This window comes from Lates calcarifer, linkage group LG19, assembly GCF_001640805.2.
Source record: "Lates calcarifer isolate ASB-BC8 linkage group LG19, TLL_Latcal_v3, whole genome shotgun sequence".
Taxonomy (NCBI): domain Eukaryota; kingdom Metazoa; phylum Chordata; class Actinopteri; family Centropomidae; genus Lates; species Lates calcarifer.
In genome coordinates, this window is record NC_066851.1 from 24,018,197 (window position 1) to 24,034,851 (window position 16,655).

Genomic DNA, 16,655 nt, shown 5'->3' on the forward strand with positions numbered 1-16,655 from the left:
TTAGCGGCGTTTTAGATGCGTCCGGGTCTGACAGCGAGATATTAGCGGCGGGGGAATTTCTCCTGTGTGCCTTTTGTCAGAGAGCTGTCAGTCTATCAGCTCTGCTCAGTTCTGCAGGCTGTTAACTGGGTTTGCTGAAATTGGCTTGCGAGTATTAGGACAATAGCAACAGCAGCGGGGACAGGAGGGGGGACTGTCAGGGTGAGTTAAGTGGGTATATTTTGGAGGAGATATATATATGTATGTGTGTATGTGTGTGTGTGGGGTTGTGTGTGTATAGTGACAGAAAAAAAGAAGGTTCTGAGTCAGTTCTGCATAGAAAGTCGTGATTCTTTGTTGAGATTTAATGAGCAGAAGAATAAGTAGAAGCAGTGATTTGTTCTTTTTTACACCGATGATTTGTAGCATTTTGTCTGTTTTCACTTTCGGTTGCTCTCCCACAACAGACAGACTCAAGACGGACGGTTTAAAAAGGAAAAAGGATCTAAATCAGTGCAGCAGAACCACAGATACCAAGCCTTTCTCAGTATGGAGTAAGTTTGGAGTCGTGTAGTCTTGGTAACTTTTGGGGAATTTACACAGACTGGCATTCATTTCCTACACTAACCCTAACCTTAAACACTGACAGAGTAATCTGTGTTTTTACGGCAGGGGATGCAGCTTTTGTCTCCAGTTAACTCTGGATTCAGAGGCACGAACCAGCTGCAAGACACACATCTACATCTGGTGGTGAGTGTGTTTTGAGTGATGAAGAGAGGTCAGAGGTCACTTGATGACTTGATTAGCAAACAGTCTGACGATTCAGAGTCATACATGAGTGTTGGTACGGTAGAACATCTGGATGAACATGGTCAGCAACAATATTCAGGGATGGGTATTTGAAGAAATTTCCTTGATTGATTATCAGGAAATTTAACAATCAATTATTATTTATTATACTGAAAATGCCTAAGTCAGAAAGTGTTTTCCTCAATGAAATGAAAGGATAGTCCAACAACAATCCTCTTAAACAAAGCCTTTAAAGTTGAACTAACAAAAAATAAAACAGCAAAGATCAAACTCAACAAATGAACAAACCAAAGCTACGACGCTCGACATGAACACAACAAAACAAACAAGTTAGCAACCATAGCAAACAAATGTGTTAATAACAAAAAGCTCGGAGGCAGCTCGGTTTTCTCTGCTACTACTGCCACTGCACAACGTCGGAATATGAACAAATTCCACATGATCAAAAAGTTCTTAGCGTTCAATAATCGACCATTGATTAATTGTGCCCAACTGTAATTCAAACCATGATTGATGGGTATCAAAGGGCCCAAAGTGAGTCGAGGAGACATTCTCCACACCATTACACCAAAACCATGAACCTGGACTGTTGACACAAGGCAGGTCAGGTCCATGGATTCATTCTGACCCTGTTATCTCATACCTCAGCAGAAATCCAGATCCATCAGACCAGCTGGAGGATCACTAACGTCTGCAGGATTCATCCTCTGGGAAACACGAATATCTCGATCTAATATTTGTTGAGAGTCTGAGTGTGAAACTCCTCAGTTCAGTTGGCTCGTTTGGCTAAAAGAAGTGATAAAGGCTCATGGAAACAGATTTTAGATTAAAAAATAATGTTACATAACCGACTCTCTATCTTCATCTTTTCTGTTCCAGGCCTCCACTCGAATCAAAAAAAGCTGAAATAACAGCGGTTAAATAAAAACTTGGACAAAGCGCACACATGAATTCATTATCACGAGACACTGGACCTCTCATCCAGTCATCTTTTCACGTCCACTTCAGAACATTCACATCGCATTAGTTTGTAGAAACACTGATTTACATTTGACACCGCGAGTGTTTTTAGAGATTTGGTTAAAAATTTGCACAACATTTACATGGAAACAGCAGCTGTGTCCCAGTTCACAGGCTGAGATGATTCAGAGGACGAGGACCATGAAGGCTTATGCCTCTGAGGACAGTCTGACCTCAGCCGTGATCACTTCATCAGTGAAAACAGTGACGGAAAGCATTTGCTGATTCACTATTTGTCACATTGAAAACAAGACTTAAACAAAGGAAAAAGTTTGAAAGTTACTTATTAAAGATAATGATTAGTTTCCTCCAACAGCCAGTAATATCTATGTTTATACTTGGTTCATCTGTTTGACCTGTTGCTCTGCAGTTTATACGAAGAATCTTACAAAGTTATACAGTCTTACACAATCTTAAATTCATCTACAATCCACTGTGAATTAGACAAGAAACAGCAACAACAGCAGAGACAAACTACAAACACATGCAGGCAGCACGCCAGAAAGAAGGTAAGTTTATCAGCTTTTTAATTCTTGTACTTTGATTTGATCAATGCAATGTTTTCACTTTTAATAATCCTTACAAACTAAAAGATCAGCCCAAGTCAGCAAAGATCCGATTATCTGATGGTCGTAAAGATGATCTTGTGAGATTCTCCTGTGGTGTGAGGTGTGTTCAGACTGACTGTACCCTCCCTGATCTGCTCTGAAGACGATCGGAGACGCCCCGATAAATATTAAACATCTTCAATATTTCTGATCAGAAACACAGACGACAGCTGAGCATGCTCTCTGTAGGATGTGTGCCAGGCTTAACTGGACTTTATTTACATTGTGCACTATTTTCCACCTTCACTGTTATACCTCTTTCTCCATGTGGGACCTGCCCAGACCTGTTTCAACGTAGGAAACATGGATTATAGTTATGCGGGTCCTAGAGTCTTGAGTGGACCCGTGACGACCTCAAGAACACAACCAAAGATGGTCTCTAATGCTCAGAGTCTGCACGTCTAAACGCATTTATGTTTGGTTTTGACGTCCAGAGACGAATAGAAACCTTAGTTCGAAGGGTTAAACAATGGATAACTGTCATCCGAAGTCAGACCAAAGAACGCGTCATTTCTTGGCCCCGTTTGAAACCGGACAGAACCTGTTGTACCCCCCCTGCCATCATGGTCTACAAATGTGGACTTTGGAGGATCCAAAGTGAGCTCAGTCACAGTTACAGAGAGAAACAGAGAGAGGAGGGAGGTCAGGCCAGCTCTGATGTATGATCCTCTAAATGAGCTGACCAATTGGCTGCTGACGGAGAAGAGGAATATGGCAAACACACACACACTGCATGAATCCCCGGTGTGCGATCCATTGTGTGTGCGCTGAGTGAGTCGCTGAAGGTTTGGTCCTAAACACAGCGGCCGATAGATCAGACAGAGCTGAAGTTTGACTCCAAACACTGGGAGCTCGCAGGGATCAGCCAGAGGTCGACCAGCTCTCTGCTCCAAACTTTACACCACCGACAATACCAACCAGAGAAGAAGAGTGATTACCAACAGATAGACAACTGCGTCTCATTTAGATCTGGTGATTAAAGTTCATCAGTAAATATTAAGACCGATCTATCAGCTCATGTGGTGATGGGGGTTCAGGAGCTGCCAGACAAACTGCAGCACACGTGTCCTGGGAAAATGTGAGAGTTAACTGTAACAATATTCACAGCACGACCACAGAAAACACTTTATTCTGAAGGTCTGACCAGCAGTTTCAGAAACCTGTAGGGTCTCTGATGCAGCTTACTGGGCAGTTTCTACCAGTCACACAACAAACCACCCTGCCGACATGAACATTAGTTACTGCTGTCATTCACCAGCCTTAAATCTGTACTGACGCCGTTTAGAAAGGCTTTATAAGCTGTGACTGATGATTTTATTCACTGGTAATAAATAATGCCTCAAAGACCAGTCCTATGACAGTATTAAGAGCTGCTTATGGAAAAGAGCTGCGGGACATCTGGACGAAAATCATTTATTAACTAACCACTATAGGAGGAGTGGGAGGAACTGACGTCACCTCCGAGTTAACAGCGCTCCAACGCTCACAGAGCTTTAACGTGCCATCTCAAACGATTCCCAGATTTGTTAGCTATAGCAGACGGTAACGACACTCTAAGCTGTAACATCCCCAGATAAAAACTGAACAGTACTACATGTATGACTGACTTAAAGTGAAACTAATAATACAGAACTGCTATAAACAGTCAAATTAACAATGTTCACTACTATTGATGTGAACAGCAGCCATCTTGAATTTTTTTGTTGGGGTTGGTGGGGATTCTCTGACTTCAGGGGGCGTTCCAGTTGAAATCTCCAACTGGGAACTCGGAAATTCCAACTTCCGAGGACAACTGGAACGCTCCGTAAATCACGTCCCATCCAGTAGCATGAATGGGGCGGGGACCCATTCTGCAGCCAGCCACCAGGGCACTAGTGAGATGTTTTGGTCACACTTTTGGGAGCTGTCACGTCGTCCATCTTTTTACTGGTCTGGCCGAGGCACCGCCTGATCTCTCTTTCTGTAACTGGTAGGTAAACTTGTGCCCACCATTGAGCTGATATGATGAGATCACGGGTATGCCGCTAAAGACAGGTAACGACGGAAGAACCTCAAAGTAGCGTTCACATCCCACGGGGGACGAGAAGATGAAGTGACTTACTACTCTTTAATGAGAAAAGACTGATGTCTCCAATGGAGCAGTAAATTAAAGCAAATTAAATCAGGAAGTGTCATCGCGGTCCTGAGACGACTGTTAATCACATTTTTCTCCTCTCACAATTACGGGATAAAGATCTCATAATCGCCGGGTACCTTGGTGTTAACAGTGCTGTGACATGATTATCACTCGTCACTGGTGGATGTTCAAAGTGTTTGCACAAAAGTCCAGATCCAGAACAATCCAGGCACCGAAACACTTTGGAAGAAGGGGGGAAGTTGACAATCTCGCTAAATTAAAAGCTTTGTGTTTTTCTTGTTTCTGTTACTGAACCTGACGTAGCTTCAGAGTAAAGTCTGTTTCTGTCAGCAGGGACTGACAGAGTGTAAATCTGAACTTACACACAGACAGAAGCCACATGAATACATTAACACTGCTAATACACACCCTGCCCCCAAGGGTGTGTGTTACTGTGTGTGTCTGTCAGTGTGTGTGTGTGTTGGGATCTCTGATATTTACCCACATTTTAATTCTGACAAGTCAAGTTTGTGTGTCTGTGCATTATTAAGTGTGTGAATGTGAAAAATCATGCATATACATTGATGCATGTCTGTAATGAACACATGGGGGAAAGAGGTTGTGCGTACGAACACATTTTCCTTTCCTACTTTCTTTGTTTTTGTTTCCTACCTCCTTTATCTCACTACTTCCACTTTTACTTCACTTCCTGCTCAGTTACTGTTTCCTTTAACCTTTCATAGGTCCCTCCTTGTTTCCTTTCCTTCACTGATCTGTTTTCTTCCTCTGTCACAGAGCGTACAGATCAGAGCTAGCAAACCGCATCTATAGCTACTAGCACAAGCTAAAACATAGTACATAGTATAGATTTAAAAGCTGTTTTTTCAACCCACAGTGGCTGCAGGAGGAGGAAGAGTTCAGCTCAGTTTATCTGTGCGTCTCAGTCCTTTTCTATCGCTGTGGACGGTTTCTATAGCCGTGACATCATAATGACGGTATTAAGAGATGGGCTCATTCAGGTAGGACACCTGTGAAAGACCAGGCATGAAATTCATGGCCCACCACTGGTTCTCTCTTTTTTGGGGTTGTTTTCCATCTTACTTTTTACAGGTAAACCAAACTCTCAGGAAAAGCCACACCTGAACTTCAGCGTTCAGTTGAACAGATCTACACTGATTCTCCTTTTCACAGATAAAATATCAAAACACTGCAGCACAATATAAAAAACATTAAAGAAAAACCTGCCTTAAGATGCAGCTTTTATTTTTTTAAAGTAGAGATATTCTGCTACTAATCCTTTCCAACAAGACAAGATACTAAACATACACAAATATACACAACTGGTTTTTATTTTCTTTCCTTCCCTGTCTCCTTGTTTCCTTCTCTAACTGGTTGTTTCCTTATCTCCTCCTCTTCTATCTCGTCCCTCCATTACTCCTCCTTCTTGTCTTTCCTTCCTCTGTTTCCTCTGATGTCTTTGATTGACAGCTTGTCACAGCTGATGGTTTTGACCAGTCGCTGCCTCTGAATCCTCAGTGTCTGTGTTTACTGTATAAAAACTCTGTTGTCACTTCAGATCATCTTTGTGTCGGCCGCTGGCGGCAGTCATGATGCTTCCTTCAACAAGAGTTAATATCAGCTGCTCTGCGCTCACTGCTGTTTATCTGAGCTCTGCTGAGGATGATCTCATCATCATGATGAAGAAACATGGGAAATTCTCATATTTAAAAAGGTGGAAGCATCAGATTTTCTGCTTTTTGCTTGAAAAAGAAATGATCTGAATGTTTCACTGTCAAATCATCAAAGTGCATGAGAGCTCTCTCTAGACTTTCTGTAAGTCAGCATTTCTGCAGACTTTCCCTGAGGGAATCACCCAGAGTTCATAGTGAGCAACCAACAGGGAGCTCGTTCTCCTCGCTACAGTTCAGCCTAACTTAGCGTTATTCCACCCCGACCGATAACCTAGCAGGACACGTTTGGTGTGTGTGGATTCGTTAGGTTGTCTTTCATATGATATACGTAACCTTAACAATGAGCGTGCTGCAGCCTCTGAAAGACGGAGGGACACGGAGAGAGAGGTTTTCTAATCTGCAGGAGACTGAGCTACAGACAGAGGTGCTTTCATCAGGCTAATGATTATCTCTCTGCTGTCTGAGCTCAGCTGAATGTATCTATAGATAAAAGAAAGTAACGAGAAGCATGAGCCCGATGGAACGGAGTGAAAGTACAGATATTTTATCACAAATTTAAAAAGTATTCGGCAAAATAACTTTTAAAAGTACAATTCATCAAAAAAATGACTCAAGTACATGTTGGCAGCTGCTGCAGTGATGTGAGGATCCTAAAAAGCTCAGGAGACTAAAACACACCTGAAGCAGCTCAACCAAAGCTGGATGGATGGAAAAAAAGAGTAACTTATGATATCCAATAAACGCAGTGCAGTAAGAAGGACCTTATTTGTGGAAGTATAAAGCGAGCTAAAACGGTAGATGAAATGATCAGCAGCAGAAACGTTTTCTGATGTTTGATGAAAACAGGCTGATATCTCACAGTTTGTCTGTTCAACAAAAACCATCCCGAGCTGCCGCCACCGCCTCCACCGCCCCCGGCTACAGCAGCAGCAGCATTCCTGTCGCAGCCTCCTGAATATCATCTATGCAAAGCAGCCAATTATTGACGTTAGCGCGGCGAAGGTGAGACGAGCGTGTCATATGGCGTGGATGTGTGGCATTGTGCAGCTGATCCGCCACGTAAAGACGGCCTCATTATCCGTCTGAAAAGACATCGGCTCGCTCAGACACAGAGAAGGAGAGAGAGAGAGAGAGAGTTAATTTGCACTCTTAATTTCTCCTCCTCCTCCTCCTCTTCTTCCTCCGTCTCTCGTCGGGTGAGAAAGCGAGCGAGGGGTCCGGGGCCCCCCTCACAATACGTGACCGTGATTGTGTCCATGGCCTCTCTCTTTCAGCCATTTCCACCACCATTAATTGGTGCTGCTGGTGAATCGAGCCCATTCTACCTCAGACTTTGTGTGCGAGTGTGTGTGTGTCTCAGAGGTAATTGCTGTGAGCTTTAGAAGGCCAGAGTGTTGGTTTAAGGGCCCCTGACCTTTGACCTCCTGACTAAAAGTCCCCCCCCTCCTTTTTCTCCTCCTTTCTTCCTCCCTGTGAATGTCTTCCAGTGTGTGTGAGTGTGTTTTGTTTGGTCGGTGAAGAAAGATGAAGCAGTGAAGTGAGTTTTCCACACCAAAGAGAACTAATCAATAACTGATCAATCAATCAAAAGTATTCCCTATCTCCTCGTCTCTTCTCCTCGCCTACCTCCTCACCCCCTTCTCTACCTAATCATTCTCTTCCTTACCACCTCATCTCCACCTTTCCTTACCTACCTTTTCTTTTTTATCTCCTCGTCTGCTCTTCACCTTCACTTCCTCCTCCACTTCTCCTTTCCTTCCCTATCTCCTTGTCTACTCTTTCCTTTTCCTACCTCCTCATCTCTACCTTTCCATCACTACCTTCTCACCTCCTTTTCTACTACCTCATCCCGTCCTCCTTTCTTTCCTGATCTCTATCCTTTAGTTTAACCAGAATCATCTCTATATATCTCTACCAGACTCCATTGACAAAAACAGGGATTTAACCAGGAGCTGCTGGAATACCACTGCCTCCATCTGTTACTGTGTTTGTGTTACTGTGTGACTTTCAGTGGCTGGAAGAAGTAATCAGATACTTTAGATAAGTCAAAGTACCACACAGTAACACAGACACACTAACAGATGGAGGCAGTGGTATTCCAGCAGCTCCCAGTAAAATCCCTGTTTTTGTCAGTGGAGTCTGGCACTGACATACAGTGAATGTGTGGTGGAGTGTCTGTAGGAATTTTATCCATAATGTTGTCAGACAGATTTAGATAGATTTATAGATTATTAAGATTTTTGCCTTTGACCATTTACACCAAAACCAGGTTGAAAAACCCTGGAGGTCCTCTTTTAGATTCAAGTCCATCGTGATTCATCTCCAACTATTTCCATCATTTGAAGGAAGAAATGTCAAAGAAACAGAAAAACTATTTATCAAAATCATCAGCAGACAAACATGTTAACAGTTTATCAGCCAGCTGTAGTTTATGTTGAAACTAAAGAACATAAACAGACTGAAGCTGTGAAAACCTCCTGACTTTAGGAGCTCTGAGGTTGTAAACATCATTAATTAAGCAGAGTCACAGTTTTGTTTGGATGTAAACGAACTTATTTCTTTAAACAAATATCAGATCTGGAGGTTAATGATGTTTTGTGTTTGTGAGTCATTTGTTAAAAAAAAAAAACAAAACAACAAATTAATAAAGAGATTTTTAACAGCAGCTTCCTGCAGCAGAGAAACTGAAAACCTTAAACAGTTTATCAGCGATCACACATTCAAACCCTATAAATAAATACTCATGGAAACCTTGAACCTGAGCTGATTCTAAACAGACATTTCTGTTGTGATCAAATATTCTTATTCACTTATTTGACTTTGTCTCTGTTTGTTTCTAAACTACATAATCACATTTCAAAGGACGTTGTAGCTCATCGTTTCACACGTCACTGCATCATTACACAGTATTTTAGTTTTGTGTGTCATGTCACGGCACGTTTCTTCACAAGCAAGAACTGGTTATTTTTCAGTGCAGATTCAGAAAGGTTTTTGCTAAATCTTAATAGGAGACACAAAACAACTCAGAGAGACACACATCAACTAAATGATGCAAAACGCCTCCAGTGTCCGACAGGTTTCCAAAGATACAAACCACATCCAACAAACACACTTTATCCTTCAACCGACACACACTCTGTACAGTGAACCTCCTGAACAAACACACAAACACAAATATCCTCTTAAAACCTGAAACACAAAACAGAGACGCGCCGTCGAACAAAAACAGAAAACATCAGAGACGGATTTTCTCCTGACGGGAGTTTTTACTGTCAACAGAAACACCTGAGCGTGTGTGTGTGTGTGTGTGTGTGTGTGTGTGTGTGTTCATCTGTCCTGGTCTGTGTCTCTGTTTTGTGTCCGTCTTTCAGTGCTTGTGTGTTTTTGTAAGGTGTGTGTGTTGAGATGTGAGTCAGCTCGGTGTGTTTGCCCACAGCAGTCCGTCTGTGTCCAAACTGTCGGCTGATAAAGTTAAACTCTGTCTGACTGTTTAAAGCTTCACTCTGCGCTCTGATGCTCGGACGCCCTCAAACACCACCCCGCAGGGTTTTTTCTCTCTGTTCAAACAAGCGCTCCCTTCAGCGGACTCTGAGTCCATGTGCGAGTTTTAGTTTCAGACTATGATAGACCTGGTTCACATGATAAAAAGTCCTTGAAGACCGTCACCGTCCCTGTCCCCCCCTCCATCCCGTCCGTCTGTCTGTCTCCACTGTGGTGGAAATATCATCCAGAGTTTAATATTTCCCCTCAGACTCCTTTAATCGCCTGTTTTTGTTCGTCTCCTGTTTTGGTGATAAGCGCCGGCTGCACTTCAAGGTACAGAGAGTTTAGCGACACTAATCCTCAGCACCTGGCTGATCTGACACCAACATGACCTCACAGACACCTGAACGCTCACACTGAGGAGGCAGGCTGAGCCGAGCTGAGCCCGGTCGCAGAACCAGGCCAAACTGGACCGAGATAGGATGCAAACTGTTCTGAACTGGACTGGACTACACCAACACTGGTCAGGACCTCAGGAGGTCCAAAACAACAAAGTGATTTTAGACACATTGTTGTTGTACAAAGAAAGAGATGAAAAACAACCACAAAGAGCTACAGAGACTCAAAACAGCACGAGACACATGCAAAATGAACGCACAGATGCAAAACTACAACAAGATGCTAAACAACCACAGAGACTCAAGGCAACTACAAAGATGTGAAAAAGATGCAAATTGACTACGAAAAGACAAACCAGCTACAAACACAAAATGCAGCACTCCAGCAGCCTAATGGTTACAGCTGATGTTCATTCATTCAGTATTCACTCATTCATTCATATCGGCCAAAATCTCTTGATGTCTGACGCTTCAATAAAAACCTGAGCCATCAGATTAACTGAAAACAGTTAGACAAACTTATTTGGAAGAGACGACAGACTCACTTCCTGCCTCAGCTCCTGATCTGCTGATGTGTTTTGGATCATATATGAATGTGGATTATTACTGATTGTGACGGCCTGCAGTGTTTTCAGTTCGTTTGATGGTGGCAGTTTGAGGCGGACGCAGCAGCAGCAGCGACTCAGTGAACAGCAGAAGAAGAAGAAGTGTGACAGTGGTTTGCAGCAGAAGACGATCGATCGGCCGACTGCAGCCGCCTCGTCTCATCTTACCTGACAGGAAGAGAGACGAATGGACCAAACTTTCCCACCTAACTGCTGTTTACAGAGCTGGAGGGGGGCGGGGGGGTCCCCGAGGGTGGAGGGCAGGAGGTGGATGCCTGGTGGGAAAGGTGAAGGGAGAGAGAGAGGAGGTTAGAGAGGCTCGTCAGCATTCAGTCATTAATAAAGTCAGGAATCACCTGAAGCAAAGATAACCAGCTCACAGAGGGATTCACGGCATATTCCAGGAGCTCAAAACACACCAAAAATGTGCATAATAATAACAAATATATTGAAATAAAACACAAAAGAAAGTTCTTAAAGTGAAGACATACACTAATTCTACAAGTGCAGTTCACAGGGGTCAGTGGTTAACATGTTATAGACCTTAATGAAGATGTTTCATCACAGTAAGAACACCATAATCACTGGATTATACAGTATGTTTGAGTTTAACTGTAAAAGTATGTGCACACAATGACTACTCTCCGTATCCTGTCGTCCTTAGAGTCTTGGTTTAAGGATAACTCCTGTATTTCTGGACTTGGACCTTATTTTCTCATGTTTTTGAATGTAAATGTTTGATGATCGGTGCTGTACTGATCAAGAACAATGTAGCATCTGACAACATGATGATAGGATTCCTACACAGTCAGATCCTTTTAGTTTAACCAGAGACATCTCTATATATCGCTACCAGACCAGAATACCACTGCCTCCATCTGTTACTGTGTTGTTGTTTTCTACTGATGCTGTTTTAATTCTCTCTGGTTTAAGTGCAGCCACAGGAAACGTAGCGCCACCCGCCGCTCACCCCGACGGCTGAACTCCCAAAAGTCTCGTAAAAGTCGTGGATGGAAACCCAGATTTTCTTTTGCTAACGCACACATACCTATAGACACACACTCAGGACAGTGATGAGTGTGTTTAGCTTGGAGGGAGGTGAAGGAGAGGGGGTGAGGGTGAGGGTGGGGGGGGAGTAACTTTAGCTGTTAATGATGGTGGAGGAGGAGGGGGTGGGGGAGGGGGGGAGTACAAATGACTTGAAGAGAGAGAGGGAACGTAAGACGATCCAGGTTGGACTCACCCTTAAAAGCAACAGCACCTATTGTCCCTGCAGGCTGTGTGTGTGTGTGTGTGTGTGTGTGTGTGTGTGTGTGTGTGTGTGTTGACAGGATGGCAGGTCGTTATGAATCATCTCCTCCTCCTCCTCCTCCTCCTCCTCTCTTCTTCGGCCCCCGAGGGCGACATTAGCTTTAGAGCGAGCTGTCATGTTCAAGAGAGGAGCGCTTGTTTTGTTGTACCCAAAGAAAGGAAACACTGTGAAAACATACACATGTACTTAGAGCCGCAAAGTATGTAAACAAGCCGGGCCGGGGCTGACAGGTACGGGAGGGCGCACTCGGGTGGTGTTATTGGGGGGGGGGTAACACACACAGACACACATAAACACACTCACACAGGTAATTTAGAGGGGGGAAGTATGTCAATAGACACAAAGAGGTGAAGGGAGCGCTTGTTTTGTTGTGGCCAGAGAAAGAACAACACATACATGTACTTAGCGAGGTGAAATATGTAAATAGACGAGGCCCAGGTTGAGTGTCAGTGGCGATTGTGTAACCGGAGAGCGAGCGGGTCATCATCCTGCTTCTTCTTCTTCTTCTCTGGAACTTTTTGAACGCTTCACAGAAAAAAAGCAGAAACTGTTGATGTGTTTGTGACTTGAATAAAAGATGAAACTGCTGATAAAGTTTCCATCTGCTGCAGAAAAACTTGCAAAGACCAAAGGAGAGAAATCTCAGCAGCTTCATGTGCAGACTGAGATGAAATCAGAAGCATGATTTTAATGATGGTTTAAGAGGCTTCTTCCACTGCATGAATAAGAACATACAGCGTCATTGAGGCTTTTCAAATGGAGTTCAGAATGTTTTCTTCATCTTAAAGACTTGATTTGGACTGGAACATAATTTGGAAGGATTTATTAAAGGCCTGTTGCTTTGTACTGCTTTAGTTTTATCCAGGTGTACCTAATAAATTGGCAAGTGAATGAAGATTTATTTAATCACCTTTCTCTGAACTGAATAATCAGCATTTCTGCTGAAGAACTTACTGAAAATGTGTTTGAATTGATTTATTTAATCACTGGAGTAAAATGCAGAAAAGAAAATCACGGAAAATGTTATTTTTGAACCAGAAAAGAAAATATTTGAAATGATTTATGTCTGTAACTTTAGTTTGAGCTGCTTCATCACTCATAGATCGTTAAAGGAAACAGAAAATATACAGCAGCTGATTAATAACGTTAGATGACTCACAGTGTGACGTTATGTTCATTAATTACTTGTTCCTCTTGTTAATAATCATAATATATCATGTTTGGGTGGAGATTAAAGGGAAACATTTGGAGCTGCTGCTCATTTTCCTGACCAGGTGCAGCCATGTTTGCACCGACTGTCGGTTTAGTGTTTATTTATTTTATATTTCTTGAGAACCGCTCATCCAAAAACCTTTACAGTCGACACTGCACTTCCACAGGTCCTCAGCAAAATGCAGGCGAAATCTGAAGACAGTTGGATGAGTGGTTGTTGAGAAATTCAAAGGACAGACAGACGGAGATTTCTCCGGTTATTTGTAGGATTTGACATTTTCTGTTCCCAAATAAATAATAATGATTCTAAACTTCTGTTAAGTTTTATCTATTGAAGAGTGTTTTTTTACTGTGTTTTAAAACACACTGCAGACAGTCTGAATCCTGAGGGGGAGCGCTTGTTTTGCCTTTGTTTACTAAAGAGGAAACACAAGTACTGTACTTAGGGCAACAGAGTATGAAAATACACACAACACACAGTAAACACACACTCAGACAGACACACACACACACAAACAAAGAGTGCTTGTTTTGTTGTTCTGAGAGATAGGAAAAACACAGTATAAACAAAACCAAACAGAGAGAAAACTGATATTGCATAAACACACTCAGTCACACAAACACACAGACACACACTCTGCGGTACATTCCCGAGTCGAAGAACAATAGCTCTGATTAATTTCTCAGATTTCATGACCGCGTGTCGAAGCGTCGGAGGCGTCAGACTGAAAAAAAAAGAAAAGAAAAAAAAAACGCTGTTGTGAAACAAACATGGCAGCGCCGGCCAACGAAACAAACACACCCTCACTGTGAGACGACTAAAGGTCAAAGCACAACTGTCACCGGAGGAGGAGAAGAGATGGAGAGAAAGATGGAGAGAGTGAGAGAGAAACCAACAACTTGTTAAGCCCTGTACACAGTTTACACAGTTATAGGCGGGTTTTTCTGTTTATTCGATCACACACCTTTAGATGAAAACAGGAAAACACATTTTCCTTTTTTTCCCCACCACCAAACTCCACTCCAGGAATTTTACAGCACAGAACGTAGGAGCTGCTGGAATACCACTGCCTCCATCTGTTACTGTGTGACTTTCAGTGGTGGAAGAAGTAATCAGATACTTTAGAAGTAAAGTACCACACAACAATACAAACACACTAAGATAGAGGCAGCAGCTCCTGTGTTCTGTGCTGTAAAATTCCTGTTTTTGTCAGTGGAGTTTGGTTGTGGTATATAGTGATGTTTCTAGTCCTGTAGAGCTGTGTTTATGGACACAAAACCTACAGAATAATGTACCCAAAATAAAAAAGGTTCTTGTTCTTTAACCCTTCTGATGATACCTGTGACTCCTTGTTGAGGTTGTGTGAAGACGAACACACCTGAAGTATAAGGTATAAAGTGTGTTTTAAAAGGACGAAAAATCAACTACTGCAGCTTCAAATTTTAGACTCTCAGGTAGAAAATCCAGGTAAAACTGATCTGGAGAATATTCAGGTAAAAATCTAAAACAATGAGCCTTATGTGTGTGTGTGTGTGTGTGTTCATATGTGTATTTTAATATTGTGCAAACACACAGCAGCAGTGCTGTGGTCTGTCCTCCTGCCAGCTGTGTGTGTAGTCTCTCTGTCAGGACATACCTGTCTGAAACTGATAAAGACTCTACTACACTAACTGTGTGTGTGTGTGTTGATGTGTGTGTGTGTGTGTGTGTGTTGATGTGTGTGTGCGTGTGTGTTGATATGTGTGTGACAGGTCCTTGTTCCAGGTGAGCTGCTTTCCCAACGAGTCGAAGAAGAGGAAGAGGAACAAGTTTTCTCATTATGAAAGAGAGCTTTGTTTGTGCATGAGTGTGTGTGTGTGTGTGTGTGTGTGTGTGTGTGTGTGTGTGTGTGTGTGTGTGTGTTTCAGTGATATGTGTTGACTGTTGGTCTGAAACATTATCATCCTGCTGCGTTCAGGTGTCTTCGTGATGTTGAACCTCATGACTTCAGCAGTTCTTCTGTAAACTTCATTAAGTAGAAATTGACAGTTTGTGGTTTGGGTGAGGTGAGGAGGGGAGGGGCGGGGGGAGGTGGGGGGGAGACTATTTCTTGACAAACAACAGTGTCTCCATCCGGTCTGTCGCTGTAAAATCCTGACTCCTGCAGACGTGACACGCTCAGTTATCACTTGCTTCTGTTTAGTTCCAGACACTTTTATTGCTTTAATTGTTGTATTTGTGTCTTTTCATCTATTTATTTTGTACATAAATAAACTTTACTGACTCACTCTTTTTTGTTTACAGACTGGGAACTGGTAAACTTTACAACCAGGTTTCAGCTTTAAATGACTGAACCACAAAAGTAACCGAAGGCCTGAGTGACACCTGTCGCCCTGACAGAAAACCAAACAGATAGCTCCTCTTCCTCTCTGCACCTCCTCCTCCTCCTCCTCTGATCACAGACCAGACGTGCCCTCCCCTCCGCCGCCGATGAAAACAACTCTTTGACTCAAACCGACAGCACAAATTCAACAAGCAAATCAAACAAACCCTCGGCACACAGGCGGCTTTTGTCTCACCGCCAGGGCTGAGACGAGCGGACGACGAAGACGAGAAGGGCAGCGAGGAAAAGTATCCCAGAGGTTTCTGGATGAAGTCGCAGGTTTCTGAGCTCTGATTGGTTCTGAACCAAAAGTGGAGCAACTTCAAGTTTTACTCAAAGTTTGTCCTTGAAGTATCAAACAACACAAGTACTGCTACTTACTTCACACACTCTCAGCCAGAATACTACAACTACACTACTATTACATAAGCTCGTGCATGACAGAAGTACACTACTGTCAAATACATCTTAATGTTGCTAAAGTGTGTTTACATTTATTTCTAAGGGTGTGATATGTATTTTTACAACATAATAGAAGAGGTATTTTATTATACTTATATGAAGTGTAGTATTATATATAATGAAGTATAGTAGCAAACGTGCAAAAACACAGAAAAATATAGTGACTTTTAAATTAAGTATATCTTAAATACAGTTTTTAAGATAAGAAGAATTAAGTGGTTTTATTTGAACATAACTTAAGCTTTACTCATTTCAAACACTTAATAAAATAACACATTTAAATTTACTTCTTGTAAATTTGTAAACTGGGGTAAATATACATGTTCTGTAAGTTAACATCCACCTGTGGACAACATCAAAATATAATGCTTAGATTATAATACAGTATACTTATTTGCTTTCTCTCTTAATGTCTGTGCGCTACAAAAGAAGCTGCTGTCAACAGGCAGTTAGCATAGCTTAGCATAAAGAGTGGAAATAAGGGGAAACTGCTAGCCTAGCTCAGACTAAAGGCAGCAAAATCCACCTCTAAGCTTTTCTGAAGATCACTGATTATTGAATCTGTACAAAACATAAAGCGTAGAAACAATAAGTTA